The following is an 11,024-nucleotide window of genomic DNA, read 5'->3' on the forward strand; positions in this document are numbered from 1 at the left end:
GCTACAGCTGTAAATGTATTTGTAATGAGGCAAAGATCAGTTCTGCTGAGTGCGATTACAGTTGTCAGACATTACATGTTTTGCACTGGTAACACCCATTTTCATTTAAAATAAGTTCTGGAGGCAGGGTTATTAAGGTTCAGCTCATAGATCTTAACAGCTTCGTTAATATAAAAAAAATTGATTTCTCTAGAAGAAGACATTAGATTGCAGAAATGAAGGTATCAGGTGGCTGAGCAGAGTTGATCTTAATGACAGTTTTGCTTTAGGGTGTCAGTAAATGAAAGTAGCATAAACTACAGACTATTGCCAACTGCAGGGAAAAACAAAATGCATCATATCATATAATTAAACTTTCAGATTTCATACACAATCATCTTTAACATTATAGCCTTCCAAAATAGAGTACATACTCTTCTTGTTCTGCAAATACAGCAGTTATCCATTGAAGCAAGAAATCTAGAAGGCCTCTGAAAGTATGCTGTGTAAGTCACTAAAACATCATAAGCAAGTTCTTTAAGTCAAATAAGTTATGAAGTGGGAACTCCATGGATCTGACTTGTTTTTCCAGCATATCCCCCAGATGATTGATGAATGAGATTCAGTAAATTTGCGGTTTAAGAAAAACACAAACTATTTTTCTTTTCCTCAAATGATTTTTTTTAACTATTTTTCCCTTTTTTAACTATTGTTCCTGCCCAGAAATGGGTACAGCCTAGTGATGAGCGAGTATACTTGTTGCTTAAGTTTCCCTGAGCATGCTCGGGTGGTCTCTGAGTATTTTGGCGTGCTCTGAGATTTAGTTTGTCGCCGCAGCTGCATGATTTGAGCTGTTTGACAGCCTGAGTACATGTGGGGATTGCCTGTTTGTTAGGGAATTCCCACATGTATTCAGGCTGTCTAGCAGCCGCAAATCATGCAGCTGCAGCAACAGAAAATAAAATGTCCGAGCACTTCCAAATACTCGGAGATCACCCGAGCATGCTCAGGGAAACTTAAGCAACAAGTATACTCGCTGATCACTAGTACAGACACTAATCAAAGTGGTTACTATGAAAGGTTGTCTTTTGTCAACAATTTATAAATAGATGGTATCAACGCAATATTTACGAGGATGCCAAGAACCAAAATTTCCCAGCTGAAGATTGCTCAGAACAGTGTTTCCTAAACCCTTTACTCAGAACATCCCAATAGATCATGTTTTCAAGATTTTCTCAGTATTGCACAGGGGAGAAAAAATGTAGCAATGTCTGATGCCTTTAAAATAATCACCAGTGCAATACTAAGGAAATCCTGAAGACATCACATGTTGCAGGCTGTGAGGACTAGAGTTTGGGAAACACTGTCCTAGAATATCACTTTTCTTCCCATAGTGAATAATAGTAACAACTCTTTTCCTGGTAGATAATGCCAAATGAAGAAAATGAGATTTATCAGACCAGGATACCTTCTGGCTCAATGGCCCAAGTCTGATGCTCATATAATAATAATAATAATAATTTTTATTTATATAGCGCCAACATATTCCGCAGCACTTTACAATTAAGCGGGGACATGTACAGACAATAAATTCAATACAAGTTAAGACAATTCAAACAATGACATTAGGAGTGAGGTCCCTGCTCGCAAGCTTACAATCTCATATACCCATTATCAGTGCCTTTGGCACCTGACAGAGCTAAACGTGGGCACTTTCTACATTTAAGCAGCCCAATATTCAACTGCACTGCATTGTGTGTTGTGTCATAGCTAAGTAATTGCCTGCATCAACATTTTCAGGCATTTTTTTTTACAGTGACGCTTCTGTGGGTCCATACTGAAAAGTCTAGCCTTCTCTCCCTTAAAGAGACATAAACTCTCCCTGCATATTCCTCTTAATAAATCTGGCACATCTGATAAGTTGTGTGCGCCTCCATGCACCTCAACACAAATGTTACTCCAGTCAGGAACCAGAGTAAGATTTCTGGCATAAGGCATGCTGCAGCTCAACATGAATTAGACAAGCTGTTCTGCCCCTGTCAAAAATAATGATGAATCAGGGACATAATCTTTCATTTTGGAGCTTTTTTGAGACATCTAGTCATCACAATTTTACCTTTGTAAAGTTGATCAGTTTTTATGATTGCCCAATTTTTCTACTTTCATCATATTAATTTCAGCAACTAACTGATCAATTTGTGCTTGATTTATCTCAAACTTACATAGGTTCTTTTGTTACGAGACTCACAATAGGATTCAAAATTGTTCACTTTAGTTATCAGTGGATTTATTATGATAGCCAATTGGTGTATATTGGTTTGGATTTCAGAAACAATAAGGTTGCTGTCTGCATCTAGTGAAGAGACCTTTAAATAGTTCAAACAAAATAGGAGAGAGGAGGGGGCGCTCCTGGTGTGATACCCAGTGGTCAAATAGAGTAGGTTAGGAACAAAGTACACTAACTTGCCGTGGTTATGCTGCCGGCATAAACATGTTTGCAGAGCCTGCAGTGCTTATCGTGCACCATTCATCATCCTGGCTTCCAGGTTCCGAGGTTAGCCGGTAGCAAGGGGCGTCACGTGATGCTGATGTCACCACAGGTCTTCCGTCTTTCAGGTCTTGCAGGATGTTTGGAAGCCTGCTGAGTCCGTGCTGCACCAAGCCGCTCACCCAGAAGGGTGTAAAATACAAGGAAAGAGAAGTACGGCTGATTAGGGTGCTCAGACCAGGACCTGATGAAGGCGGATTCACCGCTGAAAAGCTTTGTGAGGAAATAATGACCAAGTAAAGAAGTTTCTTTTCCATCCAAAACAATTGTCAGTCTTTGTCTGAGCGCCCTAATTAGCCGTAATTCTCTTTCCTTGTACTTTAGGCTAGTTTCACACTAGCGTTTTTTGTGCTGCATTTCTTGCGCACATCAAACGCATGATAAAAATGCATACAAACGCTTGTAAATGCTGCTTTTTTTTGTCGCCTCATTGTGCGCGTTAAGCCAAAAAAAACAGCGTTTATATGCGTTTTCAAGTGTTTTTCATGCGTGTGCTTTATTTTTGCGCAAGAGTTAGTTTCAAAGTAGGAGAATTCTAGAAAAATTATTTCAACAAACAACACCAATGGGACAGGGGGCGTATGTAATGGTAATTCTTTATATAGACCTTGTGTACAGCTGAATTCTTCACATTTACTTGCTTTTTCTTAGGACAACATGGATCTTCGCTGGAAGAGTTTTCACTTCAACTTGGATCTAGACATCAGGATGGCTCAGGCTTATGCAGTTGCTTGCCATCAACAAAGGGAAAGAGAGAGACAGCGAAGACGGCAGCAGCGGCGTTTGTGGATACATCCGATTGTTGAACTCCGTGAGAGCCTTGGAGCGTACCACACCCTCTACAGCGAGCTCCAGGCAAACCCGGAGAAATTTACTGATTACACATGGATGTCCCAACAAAGCTTCAGGGATTTACTTGCTCGTGTAGAAAAATCCATCCTGAGACAGGACACGCAGCTCCGTCGTGTGATTCCCCCTGAGGAACGGCTCCTGGTAACTTTACGTTATGTAATAATATTTACAAAACAATGCCTGCATAATTGTCTTTGTTCTGACATGTACTATTCCATAGCATGCAGATTTCTGGGATGGCAATGTACTAAATTTTTGTTTTCTTTTATGTTTTCAAGTAGCCATATACAGCAATATTAAAATTTTCTTTCTTTGTCAGTTTCTCAGATTCCTTGTGACTGGAGAGACCCTATCTTCACTCCACTTTCAGTACCAGATTGGAATTTCCACCTTGTCAGGAATTGTTGCGGACACCTGCCGTGCTTTGTGGAATGTTCTTTGTCCAGAATTTATGCCCCTGCCCACCGCTGAAAAGTGGATGGAAATTGCTGGCAAATTCTGGACAGTCTGCAATTTCCTCAACTGTTTGTGAGCTGTTGAAGGGAAACACATCCGGATAATCAAACCCAAAAGAACTGGATCAGAGTACTATAACTACAAAAAGTACTTTTCTATAGTAGTCATGGCCATTGCGGATGCCGGATGTATGTTTGTAGCAGTGGACATTGGTGCATTTGGCCGCGGGAATGACTCCCAGGCTTTTAAGAACTCAGACATGGGCCGGAGGTTGTATGGCAACCAATTTAATTTCCCCATGCCACGGGCTCTTCCCCACACCGAAGCTCCTTCACAGCCCTTTGTAATGGCTGGGGATGAGGCTTTTCAAATGTGCGCAAACCTGCTGAAACCCTACTCCAGTCGAGACTTGGACCACACATAAAAAATCTTTAATTACTGGCTGACCAGGGCCAGAAGAACTGTAGAGTGTGCTTTTGGGATTCTTGTCTCCAGATGGCACATTGTCAGCACAGCCATTAATCTTAAACTGGAAACAGTGGATGAGATTGTGAAGGCGTGTGTTGTTCTACATAATTTTGTGATGGCTAAAGAGCACCCTAACTTTGGACTAGATGAACCTGCTGCAAACCCATTGCCTGAATTAACTCAGCACCCTCTCAGGTCATCCGTTGAAGTTGGCCAAATGAGGGACCAATTTGCGACCTACTTCATCTCAGATGTAGGACGGATGGAATGGCAAGAGCAAATGGTGTAAAAAATTTTTATTGTGTGTATATATTAATAAATAAACCTGTGTTGATACCTGTACCGAGTGCACTATGTCTTTTTACACTGCAATGCAATTATCAAATGTCCAAGTATTCCTGTGAATTTATGATGCTGTGTTTTGTGCATCATGAATTTACTAGCACTCCTGACTAGGTGACTTTACACACACCCAATTTGTATGCCCTTTATCAACTCTAAAGTTTCTGTTCAATTTTTAGTGACAGTGGATAATACAAATAATATTTGTGTCATATGATCTAAAGTTAAAAATCGTGATTTGGGAATGCACTAGCAACCGTCATTCTTTATGGGACACCTGACCATGTGACTCTATAATCCCCAAGGCATAGTGTCATGATGAAGTGAGGATGCCCAAAATAACACATCCTGACTTCAGAATGTTATCACATCTGGCCAGGTAAATACACATATGCATCGCTACAGTCTGCGTGAAATATGTTCAGACTGAAGCAACACTGCAGGTTAAAAATCATATGTGTATTCACCAGGCCAGTTTTGATATATAGTTGTGATACTAGGCCTTTGGTATTGTACATATGACATGTTTTTTAACCATCATTTCCTCAGTTAATTAAACACACACTGAATAGAGGATGTGGCTATTTACAAGGTATATCTAGAATTCCCTGGGCTGGTCTCACAAAAAGGAGGATGGTAAAATAAGACCATCTTCAATTCAGTTTTTATGATACCTGCCAAGGTGACAATAGATATGCCTTGCACTCAACACCATCCTCTATTAAGTCTGTGCAATTTGGGCAAACTGAAGAGACTGGTGGTGAAAATACAAGTCATATATTTGTTTTGTTGACAATACATATCTCCATGAAACACACAAGAAATATGTGTCAGTAGTGGAGATATGAGTGGGCAAATAAACAAAGTGTACGGCGCAGTGTGTGTATGGCGCAGTGTGTGGAGGCGGCGATAAAGTCATTAATAAAACGTTATTATGGTAAACCATAACTGCAAGTTTATTTTGAACAAAATAAAAAAAAGTTGTATTTTTTCCCTTGTTTGGGGGAACTACGTATCACGTTTGGGGTGTGCAGTGACGAGGAACGACTTATAGTGGATGAAGGTGTTCTAGGGGAAGCGGCAACAAAAGTTGTGGGGGAAGGGAGGTCACTGTAGGAAATGGAGGTAGACAAATTAGGAGAGGGGGGAGGTACTGTCAAATTTTTTAGTCTTTTTTTTGTCTCCTTAAAGTAGCCTGCCTGGACCTCCTTGTGCCCAATGCCCCCGTTGAGTCTTGTGCACGCATAGAAGTTTGAGCAAATATGGAATGGGGGTCCCCCGTTTGCTGCAGCTGTGGCTGCTGCTGTTGTGGCTGCTGTTGCTGTGGCTGTGACTGCTGCTGTTGTGGCTGCTGCTGCTGCGGTGGCTGCTGCTCAGTGGTGACCGTGGCAGTGCTTGTCCTTGCAGAAAGACTGGTGGCGGCAGTGCTGGTCCATGTTTGTGGAGCAGTGGAGGCAGGGCTACAACATGGAGGGGTGGCGGCAGGGCTGTTCAACGTTGGAGTAGTGGTCACAGTGGCAGTGCTCCAAGCAGGCGTGTGGGTGGTGGTGGTGCTCTAGACAGGAGCAGTGCTTGCCATGGTGGTGGCGGTGAGGTGACCAGCAGCACTCAGACTTGTGGTGCTGTAATAGTGGCTATCAAGGCTTTGCATAGAGGTGGCCATGCAGTGGTATGCAGCAGAAGTCGGTACTGTTGTGAAGCGAGACAGTGGTGGCACAGGTGGGAATGACATCGCTGACTGCTGCACATACCGATTCTGCTGCATAGCCTGCAAGTAAGCAGTGTTGCAGGCCTGCAACACACTCAGCTGTTGCTCAGAACTAATTTGTTATGCCATGCCCCGTTCGATTTTACTAAATAAATGGTGGGCTAGTCTGTTGAGGTCGGCCTCCAGATGGTCAAGGCGCTGTTCGACAGAGTTGAAGTGGTGTTCCATTTGGTTAAAACCTCTTTCCATGAGATAAAAACTGCTTTCAACTCTGTCTGACAGGGACTTGAGGCTGGCATGAAAGGCCTCACTCAAGTGTATGAACTCGGGCAAGACAGGCCTGTCCGAGGCCCTCTGCCGCTGGCGGGTAGTGCCCGCATAACCAGTGGCAGAGACCAGGGACAGGGAAACACCTGATTGACCAGCTTCCTGGTCACCAACTGTCCGTGTTGCTGACCTGAAAGGTGCTTCCTGGCTGTCGGATGGCTGGGATGGGTCAGAGGACGTCCGATGAAGGACCACTCAAGGGACATGGTGCTGCTCCAGGTGCTGTGGAAAGAAAAGAAAAATATTACTGTCATGCATTTACCAGAAGCATCAGCTGTGGACTAGAAAATCATTTATTTTTAAAGCCACCAAAAAAAAAAATACTTGCGCTCTGGTGGCAAGGAATGGTCTTAGGAACTCCAAATTGCGATGGTACCGGTATTTGGTTCTGATCCTTGCCGCTGAACCACTGCGAACCTGTCCCTCAGCAGGAACATCAGTGTTGAAGTGGTCCTTCATCGAGCGTCACCGTGTTCAGACTTTGTTCACTGTTGGAAAAAATAAATAAATAAAAAATGTATGACTATGATGCAAGATATATTCTATGAGTAAACACAACTGTGCCATCAGTAAAAACAGTCAATGCAGCACAATTCAGCAATACAATACCCAAAGCACTGACTGTTGATCCTGATATTACGGTTGTGTTTCCACATAGAGTATATCTATGAGTAAACACAACTGTGCCATCAGTAAACAGTCAATGCAGCACAATTCAGCAATACAATACCCAAAGCAGTGACTGTTGATCCTGATATTACGGTTGTGTTTACACATAGAATATATCTATGAGTAAACACAACTGTGCCATCAGTAAAAACAGTCAATGCAGCACAATTTAGCAATACAATACCCAAAGCAGTGACTGTTGATCCTGATATTACGGTTGTGTTTCCACATAGAATATATCTTTGAGTAAAAACAACTGTGCCATCAGTAAACAGTAGAGTTGAGCGAAACGGGTCAAAAAAATTCAAAAGTCGCCGACTTTCAACAAAGTCGCGTTTCAAAAGATACTTTTGCGCCCTTTTTCAGCCAATCAGGAAGAACGGACACTGTGGGTAACGTGATGACATAGGCAGCGGTTAACACCATGTTTGTGAAGGGCATGCAAGTGATTGGCTTGCTTTGTGTGGTGTCACAGGGGGTATAAAAGGGCGTGCACGCCAACCGCCATGTTACTTATGCTGATCTCAGAATAGGGAGAGCTGTTGCTGCTGCTGATTCTGTAGGGAGAGCATTAGGCAGGGAAGAAGATACCAAAAACTACTTCTGCTGCTAGCGATTTTGCCTGTACAACACACCAGTTACTGTGCAGTGCAAGGGGAGACTATATTTCGGTGCATCAGCTCTGTTGGTTATTAGGCTGCCTTTTAAGGCTCCCTGATAGCTGCTTTGCTGTTTTCACACTGCTGAGCAAACTGCTTTATCAAAGCAATCCAAATTTTATTGTTTTGTCCTGGTGACTTACTGAGCGTTCATTTTTTCACACACCGTACAGCGGTGTACGCTCCTCACACAGTACCGTCTACCGGCTGTTATCATGGCCAAATTGAAGCTATCTACATGTGTGACTCTGTAAGGAAAAGTGGAGGAGTTTGTCCATTCTTACAGACCTACAACTTATAGTTTTGTCCGTTTTTCAAACAGTTTAGTATATTTGCTGTTTGATTACATTCAAAACTAGAGAGAGACAGCGTGTGTCAGTCTGCATACAAAAACACGGAGCTTGACAATTTTACATACACCGTACAGCGGTGTACGTGCACGCTCCTCTCTCAGTACCGTGTAATGGCTGTTATCACGGCCAAATTGAAGCTATCTACGTGTGTGACTCTGTAAGGAAACGTCGAGGAGTTTGTCCGTTCTTACAGACCTACACGCTAGGGAGATTCCAATTCTGGCCAATTCTATATACACCTTGTAGTTAGTCATACACTAGGCAATTTCTGCCTGTCACATTGCGGTGTAATCTGTCCTGGGCCAGAGACAATAGTTCAGCATCCTCCAATCTACATTGAGATTTAAATTCTCACCAATACATTATACAGCTTTTGCCTTCTCATACACCAGCCAAATTCTGCCTGTCACATTGCGGTGTAATCTATACTGGGCCTGAGACAATAGTTCAGCATCCTCCAATCTACATTGAGATTAAAATTCTCACCAATACCCTATACAGCTTCTGCCTTCTCATACACCTGCCAATTTCTGCCTGTCAAATAGCGGTGTAATCTATACTGGGCCTGAGACAATAGTTCAGCGTCCTCCAATCTACAGTGAGATTAAAATTCTCACCAATACTCTATACAGCTTCTGCCTTCTCATACACCAGCCAATTTCTGCCTGTCACATAGTGGTGTAATCTATACTGGGCCTGAGACAATAGTTCAGCATCCTCCAATCTACAGTGAGATTAAAATTCTGACCAATACTCTACAAAGCTTCTGCCTTTTCATACACCTGCCAATTTCTGTCTGTCACATAGCTGTTGTGAGTTCATTTTTCCCTTCACCATTGAGGTCTGATGAACTCCCTCCTCTGGTGAAGGAAGGTAGTGAGGCTGATTACCAAACACATGGGCAGCTAGATGATGAATGGGTGGCTGGAATTGAGGACTGGATATAAGGCTGCCGACGCCCTTCTTCCTGGCTGGTGATTTTCCTGCTGGATTCTTGGAGACCAGTCTGATTCCTGCATCTCAAAGCTAAGTTTTTTCTGCTCAGCTTTGTACTCTTCAGTTTGGTTTTTGTTTTGCCTTGTTTTTTTGGGAGTTCTGCCATCCCCGGCCGGGGGTGAGCTGAACTCCATTTTTGTCTCTGATCTGTTGTTATTTTGCTCTGTCTTCAGAATATACCTGAGTGCTGATATAGTCTTTTGAAGCCTAGCGACTTCAGGGCCTGTTTTTCCTATCAGTCGGTTGGCTCATTTTGATAGGGTTTTTGCGGATGGCAGACAGCAGCTTTCCTATCCTATCCTATGTAGTTAGCTTGGGCCCCATCATTTGCTCAACCTATCTTTCTATCTGTGTTAGTGTTTTCATCTTGCTTCACCGTCATTATATGTTGGGGGCTGCCTATTGCTTTGGGGTCTGCTCTGGGGGAGTTTAGTTTTTCCCCTTTCTGTCTTTAGGCTATATAGTTCTCCGGCTGTGATCGAGGGGTCTAGGGCACCGTAGGAACCCCCCACGGCTACTGCTAGTTGCTGTGGATAGGTTCAGGGGTCTGCAATCCGATAGCTGCCAACCTCTCTGGTTTTTCTGGACTTAGCTGGTATTTTGTTTTTTCCTCCTTCGGTGACTCATCATAACTAGAGTTGAGCGATACCAGCCGATACTTGAAAATATCGGATCGGAATGGATCGACCGATCTTAAAAAAAGTATCGGTATCGCCGATTCCGATACCGGGAACCAATGCAAGTCAATGGGGCCAAAATATCGGAATTAAAAAAAACCCTTTTTTTCCTTGTAGGTTAATTCTACATGAAGGAAAACAACTAAGAATAATGTAGAATATATTGTGGGAGGTGGAGGAGACATTAAAGCCATAGAGGTTTAGCCCAATCAAATGGAATAGCAGGAATTAAACTTTTTTTTTACAGGCGTTAGGAGTTACAAAGATATTGACTATGTTAGCCTCATTTATATTTTGCCAGACATGTATGTCTTCTTCTTCTTTCTTCTTTCTTATTCTTCTTCCTTTTTTTACCTTCTTCTTCTTCTTCTTATTCCTTTTTTTACATTCTTCTTCTTCTTCTTCTTCTTCCTTTTTTTACATTCTTCTACTTCCTTTTTTTACATTCTTCTTCTTATTCCTTTTTTTACATTCTTCTTCTTCCTTTTTTTAAATTCTTCTACTTCCTTTTTTTACATTCTTCTTCTTCTTCCTTTCCTTACATTCTTCATATTCTTCTTATTCAACAATTATTATTCTACATATTCAACTTCTTCATCTTCTTCCTATTCTTCTTCATCATATTCTTGTTTGTGTCAGGCATTCCTGTAGTTGTTATCTAGAAAAGTTAGAAGTTTACACCTTCCGTTCTGCCTGTCACAAAAGATTTACAACAGGATTTGTCCGCGTTCAGTTTGGCCTGCAGCAGCAGGCCTTTTCCAGGGGCACCACAAGGAGGAACGGACTCACCCCCATACACTGCTTAGTCTTCTTCTGCTTATAAATAAGATAATATCATTTGCTCAGAGTATTAGTCTTATGCTTAATGTTCTTCTGCTTTGTTTTTTTATGCTTCTTTGTCTTCTCTCTCTTGTTGTTCTGCATCTTTGTGGTTGTCTTCCTGTTCTTTGTCCTCTTGAACCAGCTGACGGTACTGGCACCCGTAGGGGC

The 11,024-nt window shown here is 42.3% G+C and overlaps 1 long non-coding RNA gene across 1 annotated transcript; it reads left to right on the forward strand.

Moving 5' to 3' along the window:
- The first annotated feature begins 2,741 nt into the window (after positions 1–2,741).
- LOC141088627 (uncharacterized) lies at positions 2,742–4,645 on the forward strand. Its single transcript, XR_012232000.1, has 2 exons — positions 2,742–3,520; positions 3,699–4,645. It is a non-coding gene; the product is annotated as an uncharacterized lncRNA (long non-coding RNA).
- The last annotated feature ends 6,379 nt before the right edge of the window (positions 4,646–11,024 follow it).

This window comes from Dendrobates tinctorius, unplaced genomic scaffold (genome assembly GCF_039654945.1).
Source record: "Dendrobates tinctorius isolate UK_male_01 unplaced genomic scaffold, ASM3965494v1 ptg000039l, whole genome shotgun sequence".
In the NCBI taxonomy this organism is placed as follows: domain Eukaryota; kingdom Metazoa; phylum Chordata; class Amphibia; order Anura; family Dendrobatidae; genus Dendrobates; species Dendrobates tinctorius.